The 15,281-nt window shown below is 35.3% G+C and overlaps 1 protein-coding gene and 1 long non-coding RNA gene across 4 annotated transcripts in view; one reads left to right on the top strand and one right to left on the bottom strand.

The window, feature by feature from the left end:
- Positions 1-15,281, top strand: part of LOC127904019 (probable LRR receptor-like serine/threonine-protein kinase RFK1) — a 78,751-nt gene that overhangs the window by 49,511 nt on the left and 13,959 nt on the right. The window lies entirely within an intron of this gene.
- Positions 1,016-5,255, bottom strand: LOC112325525 (uncharacterized). Of its 2 annotated transcripts, none has more exons than XR_002979523.2 (5): positions 4,978-5,255; positions 4,426-4,761; positions 3,590-3,698; positions 2,032-2,087; positions 1,016-1,214 (listed from the first exon to the last, which is right to left on the bottom strand). It is a non-coding gene; the product is annotated as an uncharacterized LOC112325525 (long non-coding RNA). The 2 variants fall into 2 exon arrangements; XR_008056812.1 differs by having other exon boundaries at positions 4,426-4,645.

The following is a 15,281-nucleotide window of genomic DNA, read 5'->3' as shown; positions in this document are numbered from 1 at the left end:
TCAAAATTTACAAAAAAAAGAGGAAAAGAGAAGGAAAGGAAATGTTGAGGGACTAGTTTGAAAACCTAGCAAAACATTTCCTATAAATACCATGCTACACTGAATTTTTAAAGGGGGGGCAATTTTGATATTTGAGGAGAGAGACAACACAAAAACAAAACCCTAAATCTATCTCTTCTCCAAGCCGCCGTCTGGCCAGCCCCCACCCCCCTTTGGTTTTTTATCTTCTCCTCACAACTCCTTCCCCTTCAGCAGCTCACACCCCTCACCCACTACAAATCAGAACCGGCCAGCCTCCCACTTCCTTGGGAAACCAAACCGCCACCTCTCTCAGCCCCCACAGACCATCTGCTCCTCCCTTGCTCTCTGCCAAGGCAAGCCAGACCAGCCTCCCCTCACAAATCAGCCTCCACCGTAGCCCCATCTTCCTCTCCCCTTCTGCTAGAAGGGCTTCCCTGCAATTTCTGGAGTTTTAGGGACTATTTTGTAATTTTTAAATTATGTAATGTAATTTTTGTTTAGTGTTGAATTTTTTGATTTTTTAATTTGTAGTGATGATGTAACAAAAGAAAAGGAAAAGAACAAAAAAAAAAGTATAGTGAAAAGGAAATGTGTGATTTGTATTTTGTTTATGAATGTTTTTTTTGTATGATAAAATTGCAAGAATAAAGAAGAATTTAATATTTTGATTTGCTCACGGATAAAGAATTATGAACTTACACGTAAGTTGTATTTCTAAAATTCGATGAAAGAACAGAATTTTTTAAAACTTCTTTAACACATCAAGTCCACGAAGCAGCTTACCTCAGGTAGGGTGTGTTAGGGGTGCTAATCCTTTCCCTAACCACAACCAGTCCCTACCCGTGAATCTCTGACAAGACCAGTATATCAGGTTTCCTAGTAGCCCTCAATAAATTACTAGGTGGCGACTCCAACGAACCAATTCGAGCAAAACGAACAACGAAAAGATCGCAAGCCGATGCCGCGCGGATTTTTTGACGTGCGACAATAACAATTGCAAGTAAACAAACTAAGATTACAAATACAGAATAATACATTTTTATGTCCGACACTTAATGTAAAAGGAGTACTATTACATATTAAGTCATTTAGTTCCTTAAAGACAAAATACATTAATGTTCATCTTCTTATTCAATCATACGAAAGGAGACTAGAGGACCTAAAACGCTACTCTTGGCGTGAATCTGAAGGACCTGCAATTTCATAATGTATATAATAAATATAGCATAAAAGGAAAATCACACAATACATGCACAAGTAATTAAACATATATTCAACGATATGCAATCATAGTTCCTTGAAATTCTCATTTATCCTTCCATTATTACGTCTCTATTCATCCTTCCTAGAATCATTCAACATTTTCATTTTGTGTCTTGTTTCACCTCACGAGCGCATTTAATTCATTATAATATCTACCATGTGATTTCTCTCCTTCTTACTCTATCTCTTTATATCAATTTCAATCCCAACATCTATTATACCCATTATAGCTTTTCAATATAAGTTGTCAAACTCGTCATGATTTCGATCCAATTTTAGTTTATAAATATATTCAACTTACAATTTCTTGTGCCCATTTCGACACATTCCAATGTTTCTTTAGATTTTCAGTAAAATCTCTCATTATCATGGAACCTGCCATCATTTTCACAATATTCACATCCGATCCATCTTCAAATAATGTGAATACCATACATACATCATTCTATTTAATTCATCAACCTAATCTCATTTGACCACTATAATTAAGGCCAAATTTCATTATCTATCACTATTATTGGCATTTTATTACACTATTATAATTATAACCAAATTCTTATCATGCCAGCAACAACACGAAACCTTAATACAACATATTTACATTATTAGTCATAATTTCTTTGACATCCTCCATGTGCGCAGGACATGATTCTCAAATTATATCAATTACAATTCATTAATTAATTCAAAATACATCATCTATATATATATATATAGCATTGCATTCCTTAAGTGTATAACACCTACCATGGTTAATGAACTTCTATTCTCACGTCCCAAGCGATACGATATTTGCCTCCATCCTTCACAAGAATTAGATCTTCATCAGTTTCTCTCTTTTTTTTTCTTCAATAATCCATAACATAAACACAAATTACCATTTTTGTTTAACAATTAGGTATCGTCCAACATTCCATTTATAATCTGACAAGTCAGTCATCCTGACAATATTAACACCACACAAGTAAGTTTAACTCAAGTTGTATATTCCGGTCATTAGAAAACAAAACTAATGCCACTAGCCCATCACCGGGTAACTAGTTCCTCCGCCCATCTTCTTCCATAATTTCCAATCAATATCCGCCTCTTCAAGGCCGAATGAATAATCCTATCAAGATGTCAATCCCCATTTCATTAATATTTTTAATTATTCCCTATCGGAAATATCATTATAATACCTCTCCCCTAAAACTTGGAAGGGAATGCTGACACTAATAAATTTTCATTAGTGTTATTAGTCTCCTATATCAGGATCGGCTAATCAAGTTCATTGTAAACATCAAAATTAATACCACTGATTGATGTTATCGACTATTTCTAACATGAAATAGCCAATCAAATTTTTCTTTCCATAATATCTTGGAATATTTCCGGAAATGTTGACGTCAAGATTCTTGACATCATTAGCTTTCACTTCAGGAATAGCTAGTCAAGTTTCATGTGATTGCCGATATCGACAACACCGATCGATATCATTAACTATTCTCACCCGAATAGTTAATCAAATTCAGCATCCCTCATTTTCAGGGATGATTATGCCGATGGATGATTATACCGATGTTAGTAAACCTTACTAACATCATTAGCCTCCGCATTCGGGACCAGCTAATCAAGTTTCGTGTGATTGCCGATATTGACAGCACCGGTCAATATCATTAACTATTCTCACCCGAATAGTTAATCAAGTTCGGCATCCCTCATTTTCAGGGATGATTATGCCGATGTTAGTAAACCTTACTAACATCATTAGCCTCCGCATTCGGGACCGGCTAATCAAGTTTCGTGTGATTGCTGATATTGACAGCACCGGTCAATATCATTAACTATTCTCACCCGAATAGTTAATCAAGTTCAGCATCCCTCATTTTCAGGGATGATTATGCCGATGTTAGTAAACCTTACTAACATCATTAGCCTCCGCATTCGGGACCGGCTAATCAAGTTTCGTGTGATTGCCGATATTGACAGCATCAGTCAATATCATTAACTATTCTCACCCGAATAGTTAATCAAGTTCAGTATCCCTCGTTTTCAGGGATGATTATGCCGATGTTAGTAAACCTTACTAACATCATTAGCCTCCACATTCGGGACCGGCTAATCAAGTTCGAGGAATGATCATCAACGAAGTCTATTAGTGTAATTCATATTCTTAACCCAGTCAAGTACTCAAATCCATTTTTAATTTCTCGTTTATTTCACTTTATCCTCTCTCTTTGTGGTTTCACCCATAGACGCAAAGACCAAGAATTTAATAAGTTAGTAAATTAACGCTACGTAAAAAGTGTAGGTATAGAACACCTACCAGCTGCAGAAGCTCAACTCGCTCTTCCTTGTTGTTGTTGTGCCCCTCTTGCAGTCCCTCCTTAAGCTCCTACTATACGAGCTCCTGAGAAGTCGAGTGAATGCTTCTCCTACATTTTTAATATAACATCCTGAATCATTATTGAATCTTCCCGATTTATTCATAATATTCATAAATTCACAAAATCGAATACTTCCGTAAACAATTTCCATGAATGTATTTTATTTTCTTACTTGTCATTTAAATTCATTTACATTAGAATTTATTTACACTAACATTAAACGCCCATTTAATTCAATTTTTCATCAATGATCTTCAATGTCCAAAGGGCATGACTTTTCGCCACCGATTTTCTTTTGTCCCAAGACATTTAATCTATCACCAAACAATGTAATTTAACTTAAATTTCATCAATGACTACACATGCCAAATTTTTCCAAAAGCACACTCAAAATGATTCCTTATATCATAATTCAACTTACAACATGATTTCCCATTCTAACACAACCAAAGTATTAGTCAATCACTATTCTTTATAGAATTTAACTATATCATCACTTATCAACACATCAAACATGAATCAAACATAACACAAACACAGCCATCATCATTAAACCCATTGCCATTATCCTTAGTCCCAAAACATACTTTTTATGCTAAACCTCATATTCTCATTCAATATTTCTCAAACCAAACTTAAAGCATCATTCTGTAAATTTAGAATTCAATACATCCAAAAGGTGGAATTATACATCATCATCCTTAGAATAACATATCCAAAATTAACATACATCCAACGGTTAAACCTCCCGATATCAGAACAAGACTGGACTGACCTGAAATTTGGAGACCTGCTGTTCGGGAAGTACAATTTCTGGTAGGAGTGTTCTTTTCCGATCCACACCGTTCAGAATTTATATAACATCTGGATGAACAACATATCCAAAATCCAGACCAATCCAACGGTGAAACGATGATATAACGGCCGACGAACAAAGCTGTCTTGAAGGGTGATTTTCCAGAAATGTTCCTCCGGTTACAGCCCTCAAACGAAGTCTGACATTTGCAATCCCTCCGGTCAGAATGTAGGTGACATTGAGTATAATAACATATCCCAAAATCAATCTAATCCATCGGTGCAAAGTCAGAATATGGCTGCCGAAGTTCCTGCCCTGTTGTAATCCCAAAACCCATAGTTTCAAATCAATTTATTCCTTCTATTTTTCAGCAAATCAAGCCATTATCATGCAATTAATCTTGAAATTCACATGAAGAATTACTCCCCCAAAATATTTACATGAACCCTAGAATTTTAAACTTGGAGGTTTTCTTCTCCTCATGCAAGAACAAGAGAGAAAAACGAAATTACTAAAGGGTATGTTGCTTACCTTTGCTATTTTAACTTATTTCAATGAATTCTTGCAAAAATTTACAAAAATCATGTCCTCCTCTTCCAATTTCCAGATTCTTCTCTTTGTTTCTCTCAAGCTCTATAACTCTCTAAGTTGTCATTTAATTTGTTTTCTTGGATATAATCCTCCTAAGCACACTCCCTTTTGATTTAGCTTGAAGAAATGAAGAGAAAATGAAGAAAATGGGACAAAACAAATGGTCTCCCTCCTGTTTTTCCATTTGCAGAGGACGTGCTCTGTTTTTAAAGAGAGGAGAGGAGAGTATTTGTTTTGATAAAATTAAAAAAATGCCCTTATTAATGCCCCTTGTGTCATCTTCTTCAATTTACCCGATTTTTAGTGCTCTCGTAAATCCTTCCCAAACTCCGATTTACACAAAATTCGAACCTAATATAAAATAATATGTCTGGAGATTCCTTATAAAATTTTAGCCCGATCCAACAGTCGGATTGAGATATATCATCGATACCGTAAAACTAGACAATCAATGTCTTTTACGCTAAAATCTGAATTTCATGCATTAATTTATTTACTTAGATCCTCGTGACATTTCCCCTTAATTTATACTCAATAAATTCAATATTACCACATTTATCATTAATTTGTCAAAATACATGTTTTGACCGGGGTTTACATATCTTCTGGTTTTTTTTTCTTATTCTTTTATCCATTGAAACTCGTCACTGGTTTCGCTAACGTTACAAGTTTTAAACTAAAAATTCATGACTCTCTTTTCGACTTCAACAATACCTTTAAATTTATTTATGGAGATCATTCTCTCTCTCACATGACACATTTATTGTCATTCCTACTATTTATTTATTTCTTTCATACCGAATATCCATTACTCATCGAAACGTCATTACTTCGATCCTATGTGTTGTTTTTTTTTCTTTTTATTATTATTATTATTATTTATTTTTATTTGCGGGGGTTTACACATATCATGCAATAATAGAGTAAAATTGAGATAAAATAATTAAATTTATTCCTATATATTCAATTACTAATTACAAGGTAAATTCAACAATAACAATTAAATTCAATTATTATGGCAATACAAACAATAAAATATATTCAACAAATTAAAAAAAAACTATAGACTTTGTTGCTACCCAATTTTTGATCCATGTTTTAATAATTTTCAAAAATAAAAAAATAAAAAATAAGGGTTTACATGTGGCGACATCATAGAGCATCAGGGCTAATATTAAAGAAGCAATATGTCAAGGAGATAATTACTGAATCATATATAATTACTGCAATATAAAATACTATAGATATATGATTTGATTCGTGCTGGTTATGGAAAATAATCACTGCAATAAAAAAATACCATATATATAGGATTTGTTGGTGCTGGTTATAGAAGACAATCTTTATAATAATTATTACCATATATATAGGATTTGTTGGTGCTGGTTATAGAAGACAATCTTTATAATAATTATTGCAATATTTCCTTAAATAAAACGTGTAAAGATTTTTTATATAAATAAACATCCAGTCATATGCAGAGGTAAGAAAATTTACAAAGGACAAATCTTTTTTAAAGAGAGAAATTTAGTGCAACCACCGAAAAAAACCAAAACCTAATTTTTTCTCCCAGCCGAAACCAAGCCATCGCCCCCTCTCCCCTGTTGTTTTTTTTTTTGGGTTTGCAGTCTTCCCCCCAGCTATCTTTTTCTCCTCCCTCAGCTCCCACACGCACGACCTTCCCTTTTCAGCTGAACACAAACTCACGGTCTTCTTTCCCAACCAAGAGGCAGCCGACGCCGCTCTCCCTCTCCACAACTGCCGTCACTGCTCCTCCCCTTTTCTCAGAAGACTTTCCCTCTGCACACAAGCTTCTCTTCTCCCTTCGCCAGACCTCACTTCCCCAGCTTGCAACCACTGTGAACACCACTTACAAGCCTTCACTCTCTGTCAACACAACCCCAGGAAACGGCTCTCCACTCATCCCATCTCTCCCTCAGCTCAGCCCCGCCTGATAAACATTCAAAACCAGAAGCCACAGCCAGCCCTTCCCCCCGACAGTAACAGGGAAGCAACACCAGAACCTCAGACCGGCCTCCCTCGAAAAATCCCAGCAGCTAGCAGCACCACCTCTGCTGAACCATGGCCAGCACCAACAGCAACCAGGAACGAGCTGAGCCACCCGCCCAGCTGTAGCCTCCTCCGCAGCCATATCCTTCCTCAGCCGCAGTGATGGAACCAGCAGAAGCCACACCTTTCCTCGGCCGCAGTAGCAGAATCAGCAGAAGGCGCCATCCTTCCCTTCCAGCAACACGAGAACAGAGGGAGTTTCTTTCCTTCATCCTTTCGTTACTGTGAGAAAGGAAAACAGAACGGAGGAGAGGGAGAGAAGAGAAACGGAAGCAAAATAAACCGGAAAGAACAGAGACGCGAGAGAACAGCAGGCGAGCGCAGACAGTGAGGACTGAAGAAATCGGGTTCACCAGCAGACCAGGTAAGCTGCCTCTCTTTTCTTACCAGCTTTGCATGCATTCTTGGTTGCATTGTTACTGTTCAAGTGAAATTTAATTCACTTGAACAGTAACCAGTCCTCACGCATGCCTTATTTGTGCCCAGCCGGGTCACTGGTTTGGGCCAGTGACCCGGCTATGCCTGCTGGGTTCAGCCCAGCCACATGGGCCGAGCTGGACCCAGCCCCTAAAAAATAAAGCGAGTAATATCGTTGTTTTTTTGTGTATTTGTTTTGTGGTTTTTTTTTGTATTTTTATATTGTAAAAATACAAATCTTGTATTTAGAATACCTGGTTTTCGACGAAATGTGACAAATATACATATATATAAAAAAAAATGTTTTCATGCATACGGCCAATACCTTAACATCTTTTTGAATTTGCTTTAAAAAAATATATATATTTGAAGTTTTGAAAATGTGTTTTCGCATGGATTTCTTAGACACAACAAAAAATTATTTTCTTGCATTTCTGGATTTTACAGCATGTTTGTAAAACTCCAAAGGGTATTGGCCAATATTTCAAAAAATATAAAAATCTTATTTTTTGGGGGGAATTCATCTATTATTCACCGTTAATATTTGGATAAAGAAATCCCAAAGGGATGAATATCCAAAATATTATTGGGAATAATTTATCTATTATTCACCGTTAATGTTTGGATAAAGAAATCCCAAAGAGATGAATATCCAAAATATTATTGGGAATAATTTGTTATTATTCGCTGTTAATGTTTGGATAAAGAAACCCCAAGTGGTTAATATCCAAAATATTTTTCTAGGAATAATAAGTCATCACACATCCTTGAAAGAAGCCTTAATTATAATTGAGGACATTTCAATTTTTGACTCCACAGTTTACGAGCCGTGAGAGTATGAAATACTAAGGGAAAAATGAGCTTTTAAAGCACATGGAATCTCCTTGGATTTCTATCTTAATAAATTTAATTTGAATCAAACACAGATTTCAAGAGATCTGCATTGGTTCTCCTTGGTACTTTGTAGACATATCTAAGGGTGTGATCCACATTGACCAAGGGTTCTTTCTTTTTAGACTTTCAAGTCCAAGTTTGTTCATCATAGCAAAACATATCCTAGGAAAACACCAACACCATAGCAATTATAAGACAAACCAAACACCAAGCAGCTTACCTTAGGTAGGGCGTACTAGGGGTGCTAATACCTTCCCTTTACGCAACCAGTCTCATGCCTTAGAATCTCTGAAAGACCAGTTAGGTTTCCTAGTGACCATAATACTAGGTGGCGACTCCTTTATTCACAAAAACAAATAAACCTGAAATCAAACGAAAAATCACCATCGGACGCCGCGCGGGTGACGTGCGACAGACTTTAGGAATGAAAAATGCTTACCTTAATAATGTGTTTATTTCAAGACTTTATCTACATTATAAAAATACACCATAACAAAAAACACAACAAAAATAACAATAACTAAAACAAAGAAAATATAAAAATATAAAATCATTAAGCATATTAAATGGAAATATATACCTTTTAATTTGTTGAAGATGTAACTAGAGATTACAAGCAAAAAAACAAGAGATTTGAAGCAGATGAGAGGGAAAAAAAAACAAGAGCTATAAAACGAAGCAAAGGACAAATGAACTGAAGGGACGATCGCAGGGATTTATAGCGCAGTTTTCCAGATGGAATCATCGATGGACATTTAAATAATATTAATTTTAATTTTTCCGTTGGTGATGTTTCAAAAATCCATCGGTAAATTTTGAAGTTTGCACCAAAAGTTTTTAATTACCCTCCATATTTTTCGCAGTCCGTCGGTAATTCCATCGGAAAGTGCACGCGGTTAGAGATGCATTAATACCCGCCCTATGGAATTCACACCGGTCGTCGGTGATTCTGTCGGTAAATATAGACAGCCAACACATGCCGACAGACTATATCTGTCGGTATCGACGTCGGTGATAGTGGCATTTCCAGTAAATACTTTTGCAACTCTCAGTGAAATGCCGATGGATGGTTTTTGTCGGTTTAGATGTCAGTGATAGTGGCATTTCCATTAAATGTTTATGCAACTCTCTATGAAATGCCGATGCACGTGTAGTTCATCGGTATAGATGTTGGTGATCGTGCACTATGCATGAAAGATTATGTTTGTATTGCCTATTTACTTTCCTGCAAACACTTAAATTACAAACTGCTTGTCGCACAAAACAATAACAACAGTTAACACTTATAAAATAAATATTTTGTGTTACAATATATCATCCATAATATATATTACATTATAAAAAAATGATTTATACTTTCCTTGATTCTGATAGTTAGTCAGAATTTTCTTCTTCTTCGTCGTCAATTGAATATTCATCAACTCCATCGCAATCTTCAATATGGATATCATCATCATCATCATCTGCATCGACATTTGCTTGTCCACTAGAGCTCAAAACAACATTCAACTTCTTTGTGTCAATATCAACAAGACTATCATCGAAAACACAAAAAATTAAAATTTCTTCCAAGTCAATCGAAGGAGCAACTCGATATGGTTCAACCAACTCACTAACTTGAAAGACTTCATCTCGCACACTTGTGTTGTAAACCCCAAGAAAAATATAAATAAATAAAGGTTGTTTAAATTGCAAACTAACTACATGAGAAATAAAAGTGAAGAAATTCATGCATATGGTTAAATAAAAATAAAAATTCAGAAATTTTTTAATATAAATTTCCGGATAAAATAATTCGAGACATTATAATAAAACCGGTAATGTTGAGGGTTGGATTTAATTGAAGAGAATAATACACTTAAAGGAAATGGGGTCTAGATGCAAATAAGAGAAATTATAGAGTATAAATACTCTTCTCCTCACCAAAAATCTGCAGGAACCATAAGGAAAGAAAATAGGGAGTTTTGAATCCATTCTTGCAAAATAAAGAGAAAAACACTAAAATTTCAAGAACCCATATAAGATTAAGAGTTTATAGATGGAATAAACACTTGTAAACAAGGGATTAACAAGAAAAAAATTGAACAAGAAGAGAAGAAGGAGGGCTGGCAGTCATTAGAAAAGAAAGGAGGGAGTTGAAAATCTTCAACTGGTTGAAAATCAAAATCTTGATTCGTACCGGGTAAGGTGTTCTAAACATAATCTTAAAATTCATTTCAAATTCAATAATGAATTGATGCCTTGATATTGAATCATAGGTTAGGGTTCTTAAACATGAAATGGGGAAAAAGTATTTGTTGTTAAAATTAAGTTAATTCATGTGTGGTATGTGATGGCGGGCGTGAAACCCAAATAATTTACCCAAAAAATGTAGTTTGTGAAAGTATTGTGTGAAGGGAAGAGGGTGACGAATCTGGACAGATTTGTCTCCTGACTTTCGGTGAGATTTCGGGTAAGAGGATGAGGGAATTAGGATTCGGTTCCTTCATAGAAATTGAATTTTTGAATGTTAGCTAACCAAAGAAACTGGTCTTGCTCACTTTGGAGTTGTAGAACTCCAGTTATTGGTCACTAACCAATACTGAGTCGTGACTGAATTCTGTAGGACAGTAAGACTGATTAGTTCATGAGCAATTTTGACTATATTAGACGTAGAATTGGGTTCTCCTTCCTCAGAGAACTTGTAGCCTCATGTCTTATCTTTCCAACGAGACCAATCTCGCTTGAAACAGAGTTCTATAACTCTAGATATAGTTAAAAATCTAAGAAGAGGTTAGACAGTAACAGTTCAATATCTAGATAGTAACAGTTGGACAGTAACAGTTCAAATGTTTGTTGATAAGAAATTTTAACTGTCTTAGAAGCAGAACTAGGTTCTCCTTCCTTCAGAGAAATTGTAGCCTCATGTCTTAGCTTTCCAACAACATTGATCTTGCTTGAAACCGAGTTCTATAACTCTAGATATAGTTAAAAATATGAGGAGAGGTCAAACAGTAACAGTCCAAATGTTTGTTGATAAGTAATTTTGATTGTATTAGAGGCAGAATTGGGTTCTTCTTCCTTCAAAGAACTTGTAGCCTCATGTCTTAGCTTTCCAACGAGACCAATCTCGCTTGAAACGGAGTTCTATAACTCTAGATATAGTTAAAAATATGAGAAGAGGTCAGACAATAACAGTTCAAAAACAAGACAGTAACAGTTGGATAGTAACAGTCCAAATGTTTGTTGATGAATAATTTTGACTATCCTAGAGGCAAAACTGAGTTCTCCTTCCTTCAGAGAACTTGTAGCCTCATGTCTTAGCTTTCCAACGAGACCAATCTTGCTTGAAATGGAGTTCTATAACTCTAGATATAGTTAACAATCTGAGGAGAGGTCAGACATTAACAATTCAATATCTAGACAGTAATAGTTGGACAGTAACAATCCAAATGTTTGTTGATAAGCAATTTTAACTGTCTTAGAGGTAGAACTGGGTTCTCCTTCCTTCAGAGAACTTGTAGCCTTATGTCTTAACTTTCCAACGAGACCAATCTCGCTTGAAACAGAGTTTTATAACTCTAGATATAGTTAACAATCTGAGGAGAGGTCAGACATTAACAGTTCAATGTCTAGACAGTAACAGTTGGATAGTAACCGTTGGACAGTAACAGTTTAATGTCTAGACAGTAATAGTTAGACTTTAACGTGAATACTATATGTAAGAATATAAAAGAATTGAGTCATACGAACACTTGCACATTGAGATACTAACTCTAAAAATATACATGATATATGTATGTATGTTATTATGAGGAAATGAACATCCATAGAAAGTAACGTATGAGTAATGAATGAATATGGATTCTCTATAATATCGGCTTGAAGGAATCATAACCAAAAACTGTCTTGTGATTCAGGAGGAGCAACTAGAATTGGATCTTCTGTTAGGGGAGGTCACGAGACAGGCGGAGCAGGTGCGTGATTTTCCCTCCTATTTACACTTATACAATTTAAAATTCTTCTGGTGATTGCAATTACAATAAATATCATGTTCAATGTAAATAAAGTCTAGCGTATTAACAAGATTAGCTTCGGCTAATGGCATCCATGATAGGATTGCCGGGATATGTATTACAAGATTAGCTTCGGCTAATGGCATCCATGATAGGTTGCCAGGAAATGAATTACAAGATTAGCTTCGGCTAATGGCATCCGTGATAGGATTGCCGGGATATGTATTACAAGATTAGCTTTGTCTAATGGCATCTGTGATAGGTTGCCGAGATATGAATTACAAGATTAGTTACGGCTAATGGCATTCGTAATAGGATTGCTGGGAAATGAATTACCAGATTAGCTACGGCTAACGGCATCCGTGATAGGATTGCCAGGAAATGAAATACAAGGATAGCTTGGGCTAATGATGTTCGCGTTGGGATGCCCGGGAATGATTGATAAGACTCGATTTGTATCCTTGTTTGAATGACCTGGGAAAATTGATAATTATAAATTGTATGTTAGAATTCTTATGGATCCGTTAGAAAATTTATACTACATTTGTATACATTACATGAGCATATATATATTTCTCTTATCAACATAATGGTATGTTTATTTATGTAACATGTCCATCAAATATTTAGAAAAATCATTTGTTTAGGACTCTACTTTGTCAAGTTTATGTAAATATTTAACTTAAACAAAATGGAATTAACGCGTTTATGTAGTATGCTTTTATGTAAACCTTGATGTATATATAAAAGTTCAGCTTAGCATGTAGTACTTTAGTTATCTTGTAATTAACCCTTTTTGAAATGTTTAAGAACACTTATTATGTTGTAAATGCTCTCTCTGCATGTTAGTATTCCCTTTTCTTTTAAATTTCATGATATGATATATGGGCTATGTTCATATTGAACTTACTCGTAGGATATATATATATATATATATATATATATATATTGTGTGGATTGTATAAGGTGTTTTATGATGATTGATATAAGGTCCGGAATTATTGGATCTTGTGATGATGGGTTGATTGAGTAAATTGATAACAGTCGATAACTTGAAATGTCCTAAATACAAACGAAACTCTGCCGAATTTTTGGTAGATTTCAAAAAAAAAAAATTACCCTCAAATTAAGAGCATATGTTGGGATCTTTTAACATTGATCAAGTCATACAGTCGGGATTGTTACATGTGTCTTCGTTCTCGTCCTGAACAACCTCGACATGACCCCTGGGTTTTGTTTTTAAAAAGGATAACTAATTAACTCTTGATCGATCCTTTCTAAAGGAAGGGGTGTATGTGTAATAAACTTGTTGACATTGCTTTGCGAAAACAAAAACATTGTTTATGTTGTGGAGTCTAGCTTTTGAGTTGATTTTGACCAGACCATAGTGAGGATCTACTCTGATTCCTCTGTCAATGGTGTCATACCAATAGTATTTGAATAAAAACACTCTATTCTGCTCATTATGATATTGCAATTTAACAACCTCTTCTAATTTACCATAGTAGTCAACTTCAAACTCACTACAAGTTGATCTCTTAACACAAACACCGTTGTTGTATGTCTTTTTTCCATGCATGTATTCTTCAGTATGAAACACATATCCATTGACAAAATACCCGTTGTAGCACTTAACGTTTCTTTTAGGGCTCAGGCTTAGTAAAGACAATGAAATAGCAGCACTCCTTTCCATTTGATAAACCTTGTATCTCATGTACAACAATGAACAGTAAACAAGAATTTTGTAATGACATACAGTAACTTTGCAAGAGATAATGAGTTTGTGATAGTACTTACATGTGTTCCGAACCACGTAGCAAATTGTTCATCTTGTAATTGAAAGATTTGGGATTCGATCAGCTGTGAGTTATTGGATAATAAATATTGTTGATGTCGCCTGCAAGGTTGTTTCAAATTATATGAGTTTATGATATTACAATATATAAATAGTACATTCTTAACAAGGTATAATTAGTAGTATATATACTTACTGAATAAAAGGTCTCAACTCATCACAGTTAAATAGAACATAATTGTGTGCTTGTCTGAACTCTATTTCAGACAAATATCTTCCATTTACGGTATTTTTAGGTGTGGGTCGTCCAGGATTGGAGAATATTGACAAGTTCCCACTAGAAGGCACATCACCACCATCATCATGCCGTGGAACGCGATTGATTCTTGTTCTCAAATGAGGTTCGAAATAGTACAAGATAAATATTGAGATCTCCTCAACAATATAGGCCTCACATATCAATGCCCACATGTCATGCACTCGGTCAGCTCAACATTTTCAAGGTAGTATAACACGCAGAAGTTAGGGCACATGTCAATTTTCTAGTATCCTAAACCGAGGGGTTTCATCATAGACTTTGTAGCATAGAAGTTCTCTTTCAGCCTGTTCCCTTCAAGTAAAATGCTTTTCGCTCATTCGATAATTTTATCATAACCGGCCTCACTCAACCCGTAATCTGACTTGATAGTGAACACCTGTGCTACGACCGATAATTTACTGTGGTTCATGCAGCCATCCCATAATGGTTCATTAGAATCTTTCAACAGATCAAAATACCTTGCTGCATTTGCATTAGGTTCTTCTTCTACGATTGGACATTGACTGACATTATATTGATTCATTCTCATTGCATCCATAACCATATTCCTGTAAGTATTACTGTTGTCATTTGCAACTCTATGCACGTTGCTAGCACTAGAGGTTGACCCAACCACCCTTTCTCTCATGCTCTTATTATGAACAAATAGTTCTCCGTGTGCATACCAACACAGGTAATCCCGTCATGAACCCTTTGTGTAGAAGATGCATCATTACAACATCTGGATGCAAATACTTTTTATTTTGACACTTCC

This window comes from Populus trichocarpa, chromosome 11 (assembly GCF_000002775.5).
Source record: "Populus trichocarpa isolate Nisqually-1 chromosome 11, P.trichocarpa_v4.1, whole genome shotgun sequence".
Taxonomy (NCBI): domain Eukaryota; kingdom Viridiplantae; phylum Streptophyta; class Magnoliopsida; order Malpighiales; family Salicaceae; genus Populus; species Populus trichocarpa.
The sequence above is the reverse complement of the archived record's forward strand: the minus strand, read 5'-3'. Positions and strand labels throughout refer to the sequence as shown.